Genomic DNA, 17,596 nt, shown 5'->3' with positions numbered 1-17,596 from the left:
TTTGTGGGTATACTTCTCCAAAGACTTTTCTTTCACCTTTATCAAGGCCCAGGGAGCAATAGCTTCCAGTCCATCTTCTTGAGCTAGAAGATTAGATCTTAAGAAGATTTAGATGAGGGATGTAGCTCAGGGGTAGAACACCTGTTTTGCATGCAAGGTCACCGGTTCAGTCTCCAACATCTGCAGGTTGGGCTGGATAAAGAAAGGTCTTTGAAGCTATGGAAAGGTCTGGTTTGCCGGCAGTGCTGGACCAATCAGCTGCTTCCAAAGTTTTTATTAGAACTTCTGCCTGTCCAAAATATGGGACAGCCATGCAGAACAATCCAAGTGGTAGTGTCTACTTGATTTCACAGATTATTATTTTATTTTTATTTTTTTGAGATTTACTGGAGGTGCGTAAGAGCACAAGAAGGCAGTGTTGGTAGTGGTTAGCGTTTATGACTCAGGGCCAAACTGCATCAGGTTGTGATATCATGAGATCAGGACACAGAATTTTCTACACAATTTTCTGTTTAAAAAGCAGCCATTGGTGGGGAAGACTTTCGTATTTCATAACCCTGAACCAAATTGGCTCCCCAAGAGCTGTTCCTATCTGTCAGAAGGTATATGCCAAGACATTTCCTCATCAATGACCAAAAATAGCATTTAGGGGGGAAATGACCTAAGTTGCAGAGATAGCATGCGGCAATGGATTTAAACTTCTGTGTCACAACCCTAATCTATAACAACACTGACCCCCCTGAAATAAAACTGCACTGGGATTCCACTTACAGAATTAAAATGCCTGCTGGTCTGAATGTCTCACTCTTCTGCTTCTTCCCACCCTGTGGTCACATGCGGTCCCCACTTAACAACCTGCATGGTCCTGGGATTACAATGGCATCCAGGACGGCTGGGATTGCAACGGCTAAACAATGTGATCCTATGATAAAGCACAAGCTTTATCACCACAGAGGACCCAGATTGTTGGGGGCAATAAGCTGACTTTGTAATAATGCCGCTTGGGGGTGTGTGTGTGAAAGCCCTAATAAGCAGGCATATACATAGAATGAAGGCTACTGCTAAGTTTGTAAAGCCGCCCTGAGTCTTCGGAGAAGGGTGGGATATAAATGGAATAAAAATTAAAAAATTTTAAAAAAAATAAAAAAAATTCATGCCAGACATGCCAGTCCTGAGTGCCGTCATAACCCAAGGACTACCTATAGCATGAAATGTGGCCCCTAGGCAGAGAAGAACTAGTCAACCACTGTAGGCAGCTTCAAAGCTCAATCACTATTTCTCCATGTAGCTGACCTTTTAACAGCTGTTGTGAGAAATAAAAAAGAGCTTCAGTAGATATCATAATCTGATTTCCTAGGATGAAATACGGAATAAAAATATAACCCAATGAGAAATTCCCAAAGGATTGCAACCTATACCAAATAAAACGGTAAAGATTCCCCCGCGCACGCGTGCTAGTCGTTTTCGACTCTAGGGGCCGATGCTCATCTCCGTTTTAAAGCCGAAGAGCCAGCGCTTGTCCGTGGTCATGTGGCCGGCATGACAAGATGCCAAAGGCGCACAGAACGCTGTTACCTTCCTCACCGTAGTGGTCCCTATTTTTCTACTTGCATTTTTACGTGCTTTCGAACTGCTAGGTTGGCAGAAGCTGGGAGAAGTAACAGGCGCTCACTGTTACGCGGCACTCGGGATTCGACCCGCCAAACTGCCGACCTTCTGATCGACAAGCTCAGTGTCCTAACCCACTGAGCCACCGCGTCCCTATACCAAACCCTATACCTTATACCAAATAGTAAAGGTAAAAGTTTCCCCTGACCAGTCATGTCTGACTCCAGGGGGCGACGCTCATCTCTGTTTCTTAGCCGAGGGAGCCAATGTCGTCTGAAGACATTTTCTGTGGTCATGCTTGGCTATATGCCAAGGAACACGGAATGCTGTTACCTTCCCACTGAATTGGTACCTATTTATCTACTCGCATGTGCATGCTTTTAGACTGCTAGGTGGGCAGGAGCTGGGGCAGGTAAAGTACGCCCACTCGGTTGCGTAACCCTTGGCTCTTGAACCCGGCTTTCAGCTTTCCAGCTGACAAGCTCAGCCTCTTTAATGGCTGAGCCATCCTGCCCTTAACGTATATCTGAGTAGCCCCTATTCTCTGCTGCATTTAAAGCCACACCTTACCCGGACATGTGACGCAGCCTGCCCTGTGAGTTCTCGATTTTGTCTCCTTTCAGCAGTGAAGTGTCCTGATATTTTGTGCTTCCTTTCACCAAAGAGTAATGAAAGCCATTATTCTTTTGATAGTGGCAGTCGTTTTTTTGAGGAGTCTTTGTTTAACCTTTTGCTTGCTCAGTGGAAAGAGCTTGGATTGCAAAGTTGGGGTGCTGCGCTGAGGGGGCTCTAGTAACAGGAGCAAATGTTTTCCACTGTTTCTCCTCTCTCTGGAAGGAACCAAAGAAGGAAGAGAAAGCTAAGCCCGGAGAGGGGTTTGCTGTTAAGGGAGCAAATGCCTTTGAGAGATTTATGACAAGGGAGAGGAACTGCCTTGCATCCTGTGATAAATTAAGAGGAGAAAGGAAACTTCCACAATAGCCCTATAAGAGGAATTTCCCTCTTGTCTGTCCAGAAGAGGGACTTGAGGGAAAGGGAGCTTCACTCCAGCCAGATGTCTCCAGCTGCAAATCATCATCATTTTGAAGGAGATTCATGTTTTATTTTTGGTTCCTATGGGGAAAAAAAACCTGGCTTGTGAGAAAGGAAAGGAAGGAGGGCAGGGCAGGGCTTCTCTTGGCATTCATCCTGACTAGATCTTCAGTGGAAACAAAGAAAACAACATGCCTTTTGCACCAGTGAGATTTTAAGCCAGAAATGCATGTTTGTTTGTGTGCCTTGTCCGGATGCAGCTGCAGAAGGCGGTGGAAAAAGAAACCCCAAGATTAAGGGTGGTGTGATAGAAGGGCGCCGCACAGACCTCTCCTGGACCTGTTACCCCCGTTTATTTCAGTCCTGGGATGTTTCAGCTGACCTCATTGCAAAGATAAAAGTAGGGAGATACCTGAATTTCCCTACATTCATGTGGAAGGTCAGTGCTGAAGAGCCTGTTCCAGTTTCATATTTCTAAAACTTCGCAACAACTGTTCCTCTAATAATCTCAACCAAATGTGGCCATTTTAAGATGTGGGGACTACCCCGGCGTGGCTGGCTGGGGAATTCCGGGAGCTGGAATCCATACATCTCAAAGTTGCCCCATTTGAGAAACACCTCAATGAAGAAAGAGGACTATAAAAAGCAAACGGAGGCCAAGTCAGAACCCACCAATCCACCTAATTCAACCATGTCTATTCCAGACACTGACTGGCAACCTGCAAACCTGAGCAATCCTCAGCCTCTTTTCATGCAGCTCTTACCTAATTCCCAGAGCCCCTTGAAAACAGCAAGCCATGCAATCCATACCGAAGTAAATTTGCCTCAGCCTGCAGGAGAGAGAGGGGAGGGAAGGGAGGGAGGGGATATCAGTTACTCACCAAATAATCTACAAATTAGTAAACTTTTTAAAATCCTTTACCCCAAACTGTAAAGGTTCCCTTTTTGCCAAAAAAAAAAATCCTAGTTAAAAACTTGAAGTCAGTGGTGCTTCCAGGGTACGATGTTGAGACAAAATTTCAAAGGCTCAGTTGAAAGAATGCGCACGAGAGTCCAGAGACATCAAAGGGCTAGGTAAGCACATGTTGCCATCTAAAGAGCTTCCAGTGTAAAAAATAAAAATAAAAATAGTGAATTGCTCTGCTGCTCAAAATACAAACAGGTAATATTAAATAGCATTAGCCTAAGTCAGGGGTAGGCAACCTCGGCTCTTTTATGACTTGTGGACTTCAACTCCCAGAATTCCTGAGCCAGCATGGCTCAGCTTGGAAACCTCTCCCTTTTCCCTCAGCGTGGCTGGCTCAGGAATTCTGGGAGTTGAAGTTCATGAGTCATAAAAGAGCCAAGCTTGCCTACCCCTAAGTCATAACTTTATTGAGGGACAATTGCTTATAATTACCTATCACAGAGGACTGAACTGAAGGCTGATAAGAACAGATGAAAACTCTTGAAACAAATCTTGTGACACCATTCTGATCTTAGTTTTATGTCCCAACAACTCTACTTTTAAAGAAAGGAGGAGGGGCTTTGCCTAAACAATCCAAATCCTCTTTTCCTTCTGAGGAAACTCAAACCCTACGATTGGGCCAAAGGAGAGATGTTTGCTGTGTCATGAAATGCTTGTCCCAACCTTGGCAACTTTAAGATGTGTGGACTTCAACTCCCAGAATTCCCCAGCTGGTTAGTTCTGTGAACTGAAGTTCACACATCTTAAAAGTTGCCAAGCTTGGGAAATACTGCTTTTGAGGCCCCTTTTTCCTTTACCTTTTTCTGGCCTGCCAAAAATGGAATCTGAGCCACTCACAGTATAAATTATGTCACTTTCCCCCACCTCAAATTAAAGGTGCCTCTCTGTGGCCCAGTTTGGCATTGCAGCAATTTCCAAAATTAAAACCAAAGTGGCTGCAAACTTCAGATTGCCAATTCTAATACAGTATATTCAGTGGTGGGATTTAGCCAGTTCGCACCCCTTCGGCAGAACCGGTAGCTAATTTTTTGTTGCCCAGGCCCAGAACGAACTTCCAGAAACGGCATCCACACAAAGAACCGGTTGCTCACATATTTGAATCCCACCACTGAGTCTATTGTATATCTACGTTTCTTAAATATTGTAGAAATAGTATTCAAATGTTTTGACTGTAACAGCTTTGTTGGTTGTTTAGATTTAGATCTTACGAATCAGTAGTCCCTTAAATTTCTACTGGTTCAATTAATAGAGCAATTTTAGACTATGCCCTTGGAGATCACTAGACCTGTTTCGACTGATCCTTGAACAATCTTTTTTTTTTTAATCTCATTCTGGTTCACAGCCTGCTACAGGTAGTCCTCAACTTACGACCACAACTGAGCCCAAAATTTCTGCTGATCAGTGAGACATTTGTTAAGTGAATTTTCCCCTATTTTATGACCTCCCTTGCCACTGTTGTTAAGTGAATCACTGCAGCTATCAAATTAATAACAGGTTATTAATGTCAAGTGATTTTGCTTATCAGAAGGTCGCAAAAGGGGATCACATGACTCTGGGACAGTGCTACTGTCGTAGATATGAACCAGTTGTCCAGCATCCAAATGCTGGACATGGTGCTGCAATGATCATAAGTGTGAAAAATGGTCATAAGTCACTATTTGCAATGATGTTGTAACTTTGAATGGTCACTAAATGAACTGTTGTAAGTCAAGGATTACCTGTATTCAGCTTTTGCTTTCTATACCCATCTTGAGTATTTATTTATTTCCCTGTTTTCTGTCATTTCTAGGGGGTCAGTTCTTTTAAATTTATCTACTGTATATATTTTTCACTGTACTTCAGCAGCTTGCATCATTCTGATTTCTCTTTTCTGGCACTTGACCTGTGACTTATCCCATTAGTGTGCAAACCACAGGCTTGGCTAAGTGTCATGCACCAGACATTTATATTTCCGCCATAGGCATTTCTTGTACCCCTTTTGATGATCTCTGCTGTTTTAAGTTGCCCCTCACTCTGAATATTTTCGGAAAGGCAATCATTTTTGGCTCATTCGAGACATTTCTGCTGTTCCTGCAGAATATGTTTAAATCTGGCAAGGTTCTGACAAGATGCCATAACTCACAAAGTTATACATTCAGGTTCACAACTTGGGGTGGGATTCTTTCCATTTGATCTGGGGCCCTGTCCTTCTGGAAATGTGTTGTCTGTATGCAGGCCTCCTGTATCAGTGACACAGGAAATTTGGTATGTTCTTATTGGACTAAGCCCTTTAAGTGGGGGAATGGCCGAGAACCTACAATGTTCCTGTGGTGCATCGTAACAAACAATAACAGACATACGGTAGTTCAAGAATGTCTCCTCAGGAAATTTAAAGGCACCTGGGATGATCTCACTGCAGCATACCAAAAGCTGTTAGATAGTTAGCTTCCTTCCTGGTTAGATATTGAACTATAACATCTATATCATTGTGACTCTATGGTGTTATATTATGGAGATTTCATTATGTTTTCATCTTAATCTTGCTCTCTCTCATACAGAGTATAGTTTTAGTTGTTAATCAATGGGCTGTCTTAATACAGTTGTTTAGTTTTATATAAATAAGTTTCTCTTCTGCATTATTAGGCAAGGTCAGGCAAATACCTATGGCAACCTTGGCTGCCCAGCAAGGGGGAGGAGGGGTAACTGGCCTGCGCAAGCAGTGGGGCAGTCTATGTGCACACACATGCACACTGGCCAGCCACTCACGTTGCCAGGTTTCAAACAGGTCACAGCCTGGTAGTGAACCGCTGCCCAGGGATTGAGGATCCCTGGCCTATGATACCTGGACACTGAAATGCAACTCTTGCCTAAAACAGCACACATAGACAAGAGGTTTGACAATTAGGGATCACTATTTCTATGTCCGCTATCCACCACATGATGAGACTAACCACTGCCAAACTTTCATTTCCATTAAATGAAATGCTAAACCAATGACACAATTACTAGGTAAACGAGACCAGGAAATCAACTCCAAAGGAAAATTAAAACTGAAGTTGGCTATAAATAACAAAATCTTGCAAGTCTGATTGTTGTGTAGCGGGTTCTTTGGCACAGGAATGAAGACGAGGTAAGTGAGTACAGGAAAACTCATGGTTTATTTCGTGCAGAATCAGAACTGGGGAATGGCTGCAACTAGCCGCAATATATAGTCTAGCCCCTAGGCAGCAGCCAATAGGTTTGAAGCAACCATTGCCGCCTAGGGATAGCCAATAGCAGCACTGGAGACTTGTAGTCTGGGTTGCTGGAGAGCCGTTAGCTGCTCCAGCAACCCACGTGGTATTACTAATGAGACCAGTACATAACACCCCTCCCCTCTTAGATCAGACAATATTAACACAAGTTAGTCTTAATGCAAATATCAAGACTCATTATCAAAACAACTTAAATAATTGTAATAGGGAAAAAACCCATATAGGTTACAATGTTATTAAACGATGTCTGAATGAATAGGCTTCATTGACAGCACACTAGACAGTTACATCATAGCACCTGAATGAATATGCCTTCATTGACAGTACGCCAGACAGTTAATATCATAACGCTAGTTTCTGTAGTACAGTGGCAAGCTGCAATGCAACAATATTATAGCTCTTTATTTTACAACATAATCAGCAAGATAAGAAGGAGGCTTGTGTGCCCTCGTGGAATGTCTTGGAGTTCCAGTCACTTTGTGGTCTACCAGCTTACCCAGTGGGCTGGGTAGACCTGTGTCCCTTGGTGCTCCTGAGTCAAGGGGATTAGATATTCTCTCGCTGGCCTCTCCAGGTTGGCCCACCCCAGAGTCAGACTGATCAGCAGAGTAGGCATAGCGGTTGCTGATGTCCGGTTGGCTTGCTCCTTCAGGGGACCCGTGTTGCATTCCTGGACTCCCCACTTCTCCCTCTGGTTCCTCCTCAGTTATGAAGGAAAAGTCCTGAGAGTCCATGTGAGGACTGGCCTGGCCGCAAGTTTGAGGACCTTGGGAGGGACTTATGACACAGTCCTCAGTTAGTGGCCATTCTGGAAACCGTTTTCTGAGTTGATCAATGTGGCATCTGACAACTCGCCCTCCCTCCAACCCCATTTCATAAGACAGGGGCCCGGATGCTTTGGTAATTTGACCAGGAACCCACAGATTCCCATGACCATAGTTCCTGGCCCAAACACAATCGCCCATTTGCAGCCCCCTAGCGGGTTTTGGTCTACAGGCTTCTGCTGCCACTCTATCTAGATGCAACCTATCTAGTTTAGTGATCATACGCCTTCCCCAACGTAGTTCTGCAGGACTTTTGCCTGTAGCAGTGCAGGGCGTGGAATGCTGGCAGAGTAGAAAATCTGCCAATCTGTGATGCCAGTCACCTGTTACAATGCGCTTGAATGATTCCTTCGTTGTCCTCACCATGCGTTCAGCTTGACCATTAGAAGACAGATGAAAAGGCGCAGACGTTGCATGTCTGATGAGATTAGCTCTAAGGAAGGCCTGAAATTCAGCAGCAGTGAATTGGGCCCCATTGTCTGAAACTAAGACATCTGGCAGCCCATGTGTGGCAAAGAGTTTTCTCAGCACCTGGATGGTCCTAGCAGTAGTCATGTTAGGAACTGGAATTACTTCCAGCCATTTGGAGTGGCCATCCACTACTATAAGGAAAAGCTGTCCCTGAAAAGGCCCAGCATAGTCTATGTGAATCCTAGACCAGGGAGTGTGCGTTTCCTCCCACCTGTGAACTGGAGCCTGTGGCATTTCAGGCCTCGATTGCTGGCATGTATAACAACCATGGACTTGTGCCTCAATGTCCTTATCAAGGCCAGGCCACCAAAGGTAGCTTCTAGCTAAAGCTTTCATTCTGACAATGCCTGGATGGCCTTCATGTAATAACTGTAAAACCCTGTCTCTTAGGGAAGTGGGAATTATGATTCTATTTCCCCATAAAATGCACCCCTTATGGGCAGATAACTCATGCCTTCTGACAAAATAGTTCTGAAATTCAGAACCTGGGCTTTTGTCCAACCAGCCCATGTATACCCAAGACAATACTCTACTAAGTGTCTTATCTGTGGCAGTTTCAGCAGCAATGTCCCCCGCATGGAGGGGGAATTCAGGTAGGTCCTCTATGGACAGTATTCTAGCAGCTGGAGCCGGATCTGGTTCCATTAGTGGCAGTAGTAGTCTGCTGAGGCCATCAGCATGACCCATTTCTTTGCCTGGTTTGTGAATCAATTTAAAAGTGTATGCAGATAGAAAAATAGACCATCTCAGCATTCTTGGAGAAAGTATGTGGGGGGGGTTGTTTGTCTGTTGTGAAAAGTCCCAACAGAGGTTTGTGGTCTGTAAAGACCGTGAAGTCCCTGCCATATAAATAGTCATGGAATTTTTTTTATTCCAGCAATGATGGCTAGGGCCTCTTTGTCAATCTGAGCATAGTTGCACTCAGCAGAGGACAATGTCCTTGAGTAAAATGCTATAGGAACCTGTATTCCATTTTTTTCTATGTGACTTAAAACTGGCCCCACCCCATAGGGAGATGCATCACATGCAAGACATACTGGTTTAGACTCTTTGTAATGAGTTACAGTGGACTTTTCTGACAATAGTGCTTTCAAGTCCTGGAAACTTTTTTCATGTAAGTTAGTCCATTTCCATGGAGCTTTCTTATCTAGAAGCCTGTGGAGGGGCTCTGCTAGTTTGGCCTTATGAGGTAGAAATGTGTGATAGAAGTTTAGGAGACCCAAGAATGCTTGTAGCTCTCCTTTGGATTTAGGCCTAGGAGCCATTTTAATGGCCTTCACTTTAGAATCAGCAGGGTGAATCAATTCGGCATCAATTTGGAAACCCAGGAATTCTGTTGAAGGAACCCCAATACTACACTTGCTCTTTTTTAATTTGAGGCCTGCTTCACGAAGCCTCTGCAAAACAGCCCTGAGCCTACTGGCTAGCACTTCTGGGGATTCCCCTGCAATAAGAACATCATCAAAATAAGGGCAGACACCCTGAATACCATTAAGTGTACACTGCATGATCCCCTGGAAAATGCCAGGTGCAACACTGACTCCAAACTGTAAGTGTTTAACTTTGAAAGCCCCCCTGTGAGTCACGATCGTTTGAGCCACAGCTGTGGCCTCATCAACTGGCAATTGCTGATAGGCCTGTGCTAAATCAAGTTTAGCAAAAATAGTACCCCCTTGCAAGGAGGCTAAAATGTGGTTGACCACTGGGACCGGGTAAGCATGTTGCTTGAGGGCTTTATTTAGAGTGCATTTATAGTCAGCGCAAATGTGAATTTCCCCATTGGCTTTAAGTGGAGTGACGATAGGAGTTTCCCACTCCCCACCATCAACAGGCTGTAAAACGCCCTGTTCTACAAGCTTATCAGTTTCGGAATCAATGTTATATTTTAAGGCAAAGGGGACCCTACGAGGCTTAACCCTGATTGGAACTACGTTGGGATCTAGCTTAAATGAGATAGGCGGGCCTGTGTATGTTCCTAGGGTTGAATCAAAAACATCTGCATAGTCTTTGCATACTACGCGAGGTCTGCAGTTTGTGTCCGGTTGATACCAGTAATCTGAATACCTAAGGGATCAAACCAATCGAGTCCAATGAGACTCATTCTCTGGCCCCCTACTTAGTTTGGGCCTTAGTTTGGCCCAATTGTTACTGCAGCTACACACGAAGTTAAAAGTGTCTTGAGAAATAATGGAGACTGCACAGCCAGAGTCCAATTCCATCTTACATGGAACTCCTTGTAGCTCTACCAAAAGTCTGAGTTTAGGTTTGAGGGGACATTGGGCCCCGGTGCGGCACATGCTTCTATGGCTTCTGAAAAACCCCACACTAACCGGACCCTGGGCCCCAGTACCTATCCTAGTCGGTTCTTCCGACTGGTGTTTGGGTGGCCGGTCTCCCTGGCGGGCTCTGCAAACCACTGCCATGTGGCCTGTCCTTCCACAAGCTCTGCACGTGGCTGATCGGAATCTGCAATCGGCGCGAAAATGGTTGCCGCCGCACCCTTTACATCTAGGTAAGAGAACTGCCTTGTAAGTGTTCTCTTGCTGCTGGCTGTTGCAGTGTTGCACGTTGGGTTGCTTTTTGAGTCTGTTGATTTCAGGCTCTTCTTCCTCGGAAGATTGTTCGGTGCGTTTGGCGTCCTCATGGTGGACCGTTTCTTCATGCTTTGTCGTTTTGGCAGGCTGTACTGTTTGAACTGAGCCCCCGGCGGCTTTGTCGGCCATTACTTCATCTTGTGCTTCTGAAAATATTAAGTTTGGTCTGGCAAAGAGTCTCTGCTGAAGCGTTCGGTCCCATAGGCCACAGACAAGCTGGTATCGTAGTCGCTCTTCTAAGTTTGAAAATTTGCAAAGTCGTGAGGCCTGCCTCAGGCCTGCTATGAATTCTGAAGCTGATTCGCCAGGTTGCTGCACTCTCTGGTCAAACTGGAACCGCCAAGCCATTTCAGACAACTTGGGCTGGAAATGTCCGGTTAGCTTCTTTTTGAGGTCTGCGTAGGAGACTGCTTCTATTGATGTCGGAGCGAAAAGGTTCTCGGCCAAATCAAAGGTTGCTGGACCGCACAGACAGAGTAGTGTTGCAGCCTTCAGTCCTTCTTCCGCGATCTGGTTTGCCTGAAGGTAGTTTTCTACCTGTGACAAATAGGATGGCCATTCCTCTGGGTGCTTCACATTGAATTCTTGAAGTCTCCCAACCTTTGGCATTCTGTCTTTGCTGGCTCCTGCATTTTCTTCTGAATCCTGCTTCCCAGGCTCAGCGAATGAGTCCACTGAGCACAAGGTCAGTAGCGTAGCTTGCTAGCTGACCTTGAGGGGGGGAAAAATGCCTTTTCCTTCTGGTGTGCGCTGCCTTCCCCTCATAGACTTCAGCTCTTTTTTTAGGGAAGCAGGATCCCACCTTTGTCGCCAGTTTTGTATAGCGGGTTCTTTGGTGCAGGAATGAAGATGAGGTAAATGAGTACAGGAAAACTCATGGTTTATTTCGTACAGAATCAGAACTGGGGAATGGCTGCAACTAGCCGCAATATATAGTGTAGCCCCTAGGCGGCAGCCAATAGGTTTGAAGCAACCATTGCCGCCTAGGGATAGCCAATAGCAGCACTGGAGACTTGTAGTCTGGGTTGCTGGAGAGCCGTTAGCTGCTCCAGCAACCCACGTGGTATTACTAATGAGCCCAGTATATAACACTGATGGTGCTGTATCTCTTGAGATTTCAGTGTATCAGGAGGTGTCTGTTTGAGCCATTTCCAAATGTTATTTTATTTATTTATCTGATTATTTATATCCTGCCTTTATTGTTTTTTACAAATAACTCAAGGCAGTGAACATATCCATACATCTTCCTCCTCCTCCTCCTATTTTCCCCACAACAACAACCCTGTGAGGTGAGTTGGGCTGAGAGAGAGTCCAGATGGCTTTCATGGCAAAGGCTGGACCAGAACTGATGGTGTCCTGCTTTTAGGACTTAAAAATATTTCAGCCCCTTTTGCCTGGGTAAGAGTTCTCCCATATTCCCATCAGAATCACCATCCTAACTTTCTGCAGCCAGCCACTCTCTCTTGCTTTGGCAAACCATGTGCTCTTATTGTCCCTTCATAAGCTACCAGTACAAAGGAATGTAGCCCTTTGGGTGGCTACCGGCTGTACCCTTGAATACAGCTATGAGCAATCCAATCGAAAGCTGTGCAAATGATAGGTATACAAACTTCACTTGCATTCCACGCTGCAGAGCTTCATTAGCTTATAGGGAGTGGCTCTTCTAGTTGTGTTCCAGGAATTTGTCAAGAACCCTGATGCACACTTTCTGTTCTGGGACATTCCCTCTGAGGCTGTTATGTGTTGGAAGATGAACAACACATACAGCAATCAGAAAAGCTGGGAAATGCATCTGCTATAGCTAGGGCTGCAAAAATCATGAGAACCACCTGAAGGCAGCAAAGATGATTCTTGATAGATATAATATTTATCTAAGGAAGATAAAAATTAACAAAAAAACCCTAATATTTGGAATGAGGAAAAGAAAGAAGAAAGAAAAAAGGCAATGAAAAAAGTGCAGGGGAAAAAAAGACAATATAAAGAAGCTTCCAATTTACAGAAGTTATAAGTCTAAGCTGGCCTCTTCCTCTGTGGTTCAATTTTTACCCCTATAATTGATTTTTCACTTTCAGAAAGTTATGGGAAATCCTCTTAGTGCCCCCCAGCAAGGAAGACCATCCACAAGAAAAACTTCTCATAAGTAAACTGCACTTAGAAAACTCTCTTTTCAAAATCAGGCAGGTATATGTTTCCAATTTTTCAATCCTAGCCATGTGTCTCCATCACTCTTTGAAGGATTTTGAAGAGCTCGTTGATAGAGGACAGGCCTGTCTTTGAAAATGTGCCTTATTTGAAGGACCAGTTAGAATAGGGTTTTAAAAAAAATCTTTAAACCATGTCTTCTTAAAAGAGAAAGCATAAGGAAAAAGAGCAGGCAAATCTTAGAGGTTCCCCACCAGCTCTTAGCATCTGCACTACAGACCATACAGACATGTAGACCACCTACTTTTAATTTTTCCCATCATGTATTGCATTCCTATTTAAATTATAGGAATGTCTCTATATTTCCATCTGGATAATCGTAAGAGTAATAACACTTGGACTTGTTAAGTTCTTTTACCTAGGTAAAGGAATATAAGCAAAACAATAGCAGTACAAGTAATTCTCGACTCACAACAGCTCATTTAGCACTGGAAAAAATGACACGACCATTTTTCACACTTGGACCGTTGCAACATTCCTATGGTCACATGTTCAAAATTCAGATGCTTGGCCACTGATTCATATTTGGTTGCAGTCTCCTGGGATCATCTGATCCTCTTTTGCCGCCTTCTGACAAGGAAAGCCAATGGGGAAGCCAGATTCACTTAACAAACATGTCAATAACATAACAATGGAGGCAAGAAAGGTTGTAAAATGGGGTAGAATTCACTTAACAAATATCTCACTTAGCAACAGAAATGTTGGGCACAGTTGTGATCATAAGTCGAGGACTACCTGTATTATGTATATTGAAATCTATATGTTGGGTGGCAGGGATGGGGATAAGGTGTACATCAGGGGTCTTCAAACTTGGGCCCTTTTATGACTTGTGGACTTCAACTCCCAGAATTCCTCAGCCAGGCACGCTGGCTGAGGAATACTGGGAGCTGAAGTCCACAAGTCATAAAAGGGCCCAGGTTTGAAGACCTTTGGTGTACATGATCACCTTGGTACCTATTAACTGTTGGGGGGGGGGATTAAGGAAGTTTTCACCAAACTCTGAACACCCAACCAGAACTTTGCATACAGAGAATTCACCGGGCCATCCATAGCAGGTTCAGGTAAAAGCTGCTGGACTCTCACTAATGCCCTGTAATGTGCCACAAAATAGATATTACAAGGCAGACAAACATTCTAACTAGGTAGAAGGCTGCTCCTAATAAGGAATTCAGGTAATTGTGTCAATGGAAATAGCCATGTTAGAAAGAACTTTTTGTTCAAGAGCTGCATTAATTGGACCAATTTCTCTCAAACAACCCAAAGCAATGAGGATGGGAAAAGAAAACCTCAAAAAAAGGTAATATTCTTTTTCTCTCTTTTTTTCCAGACTAGTATATCTAAAATCATGATACTACAGCCTCCAAAAAAACATGGTTAAATAAAGTTTTGGGATTTCATTCAAAAGCAATATTGTGCAGAGAGTGTAATCTCCATTCAGATTCTAGATGTTATTCTAAAGTCCTGCAGTAAGTGAATGGAGTCCAATGGTGGAAAAAAAAGGAATAATATTCTTCTTCTTGTTGTTGTTAGTTGCAAAGTCGTGTCCGACCCATCGCGACCCCATGGACAACATTCCTCCAGGAAGTCCTTTTTGTACTGTCCATAGGGTTTTCATGGCAAAGATACTGGAGTGGGTTGCCATTTCCTTCTCCAGTGGATCACGTTTTGTCAGAACTCTCGGCTATGACCTGTCCGTCTTGGGTGGCCCTGCATGGCATAGCTCATAGCTTCATTGAATTACGCAAGCCCCTTCGCCACGACAAGGCAGTAATCCATGAAGGGGATAATATTCTTATCCTTGGTGAACTGTCTATCTTTGTCTCTGAGATAAGATTACATGATTGCAGCGTGACAACGCATCTGTTTGGTTTTGTTTGGCCTAAGAACATTCAGTGAATCCTGCCTGCCTTCCCGTGTTGCCCTCATCACACTTTCCCAGGTTGCTTGTGTTATGAGAGGCACCTATCTTGAGAAGCTTCCTCAGCAATGCTGGCTGACTCCTTGTCTCCCCGCCCCCAGACACCCCTGGCACAAACAGAAGGGCTGATGACAGCCTGCTGATTGACTTGTTGCTGTAAGAGGAAGCAATAACATCCATGAGTTCTGAGCCGTGCCTTCTTTTGTTGCAAGTTTCTCATTTGTAAGGAAGAAGCAAACATTGAAGGAAAATTCAGAGGAGGTGCTGGTTTATGAGACTGACTTAGCCCTATTATGCGTGCGGAAATGTCACCTGGCAGGCACCTTCTTCTATTAATAATAACAGGACCAATAATAAAATTCACAGTAGCTCTTTTCCTAGAGCCATCGGTTCTTAATTCACTAGAGACCCCATCCAACCACCTGTATAGCCTACAAGGGGGTCCTATTAACAGACTGGCACTTCCTTTCCTTAGGAATTTAAATGAGACCTGAGATCAGCTGTGACATTTTCAGTGCCTGTATGAGCACAGCAGAACCAAAACCATGTCAAGGAAATAGGATTGAACTTTTGAACAGGAATCGTATAAGGCCAAATTTTCTCTCTGAAGTGATCAGTGAGCTTAATGAGACACATTTCAAAAACAAAAACAAAAAAAAAGTCACAATTTCAAAGATGCTTGGATGGATTGCACCATGGCTGTCCAACCTTTTGGCTTGTCTGGACTCCATTGAGTGACAAGGGTTCTTGGACCACAAATAAAATATATAATATGGTTAAATGAGCCCTGATGGTACAGTGGTTAGAATGCACTATTGCAGGACAATTCTGCTGACTGCCGGCAGTTCGATTTTCACCGACTCAAAATTGAGTCAGACTTCTATCCTTCCAAGGTTGGTAAAATGAGGACCCAGATTGTTGGGGGGCAATAGGCTGACTCTGTAAACTGCTTAAAGTATATGTCTAAGTGCTATTGCTATATCTATATATCATGTATATAAATCACATAATAATCTTAAGTTTACAATCTTGTTGGGCCACATTACTAGATGTCCAGGGCTGCATGTGGCCCATGGGCTATGGGATGGACATGCCTGGATTACACAATTCATACCCTGGAGAAAGGGAAACTCCTGCACTGATTGGATAGCCCATGACCCATTGGGTCACAATTTCAGGGGTATTTCCTTACCAGGTGCCTCCATGCCTTCAACAATGGCAGAGTTTCTAATGTGCAGCATTCACTGGAAAAGTTCTTAAAAATTCAGGAGATATTCAGACATATATCTGCCTTGAAAATAGCCCATGTTGCACTATATAACACAGTCAAACATCAGCAGTTGACCACGAGAAATGTTTTGTGACATTTTAGATTACATCATAAAACGCATAACGATGATCTTTTTTAATGTCATAATGTTTTATAAAATTTGCAAAATTTCAGTTCTACAGCAGTTGTGCGTTCTGGACGTTGGATGCATTCTGTAAGTTAGTCCATTTGAGGTACATTGGCCGAAAAGGTTTTGCCCTACGATGCATCCTTTTGCCCAGTTAAAGGTTACAGATAGCAGTTTTAGTAGTAGATTATTCTGAGTTAGATAAATACTATTCCTAAAAAGGGATTTTTATTCATTTCAACCTCCCTGAACTGTTTGATTTCAGAACTCATTCTGAGTGAGTTCTCAAATTATTTCATCAATCCTGTAGGTTTGAGTGATTCCTGTTTAGGCAAGTAGCATATTTTGGAATAGTGTTTGTTTTGGTTTTTTTCCTTACAGAGACTGTGGGAGGGTGGAAGAAACAAGATAATGCTTGGAACCTGATTCAGCAGAGAGACAGAATCAGACTGAAGGGATTTTATTATGCTTAAGCTTGATATTAGTAATATTCAGTGCTTTTTTGGTAAAAGAAAAAGGTGTTGGAACTCACACATGTCATACCCTACAAGGTTCCATCCAATATATATATACCTAGCAAGGTAATCTAAATACTTAACAAACATTTAACATATACATATATATTTTTATTTATTTATTTATTTATTTGTTCTTATATACCGCCCTTCTCCCGAGGGACTCGGGGCGGTGTACAGAGTAAGGTAGGTATACAGATTGAACAATAGTGAAAAACAATAGTAAAAACAACTGAGACCCCAAGAGCTATCAGGCCAGGCCGGACTGCTGGAACAGGTAAGTTTTTAAATCGCGCCGGAAGGTGCGGAGGTCGGGGGCCATCCGGATTTCGGTAGGCAAGCAGTTCCAGAGGGCTGGCGCACCCACTGAGAATGCCCTCCCCCTGGGGGCCACCAGCCGACATTCCTTGAGCGGTGGCACCCTGAGGAGGCCCTCTCTGTGGGAGTGCACAGGACGGAGGGGTGTTGACGTTGGCAGAAGGTGCTCCCGTAGGTAGTCCGGACCCATGCCATGTAGGGCTTTGTATGTCATTGTTAGCACCTTGAATTTCACTCGGAAGGCAACCGGAAGCTCACGGAGGAGAGGTGTGATATGGGAGTATCGGGAGGCCCCAAAAAGTGTCCGTGCAGCTGCACTCTGCACCAGCTGAAGCTTCCGAGTGGCTCTCAAGGGCAGCCCCATGTAGAGAGTGTTGCAGTAGTCAAGTAGTCAATATATAATTAAATGTTTGTTAAGTATTTAGATTACCTTTCTAGGCCCCAAACATGGGACAAATCTTATTTCCTGTTTCAGCCTAACCCAAGGCCATCCACAGGCAGTGGTCACAGTAGTGAC

Source organism: Vipera berus (assembly GCF_964194415.1).
Source record: "Vipera berus genome assembly, chromosome: 2".
In the NCBI taxonomy this organism is placed as follows: domain Eukaryota; kingdom Metazoa; phylum Chordata; class Lepidosauria; order Squamata; family Viperidae; genus Vipera; species Vipera berus.
Note: the sequence above shows the minus strand (reverse complement) of the source record.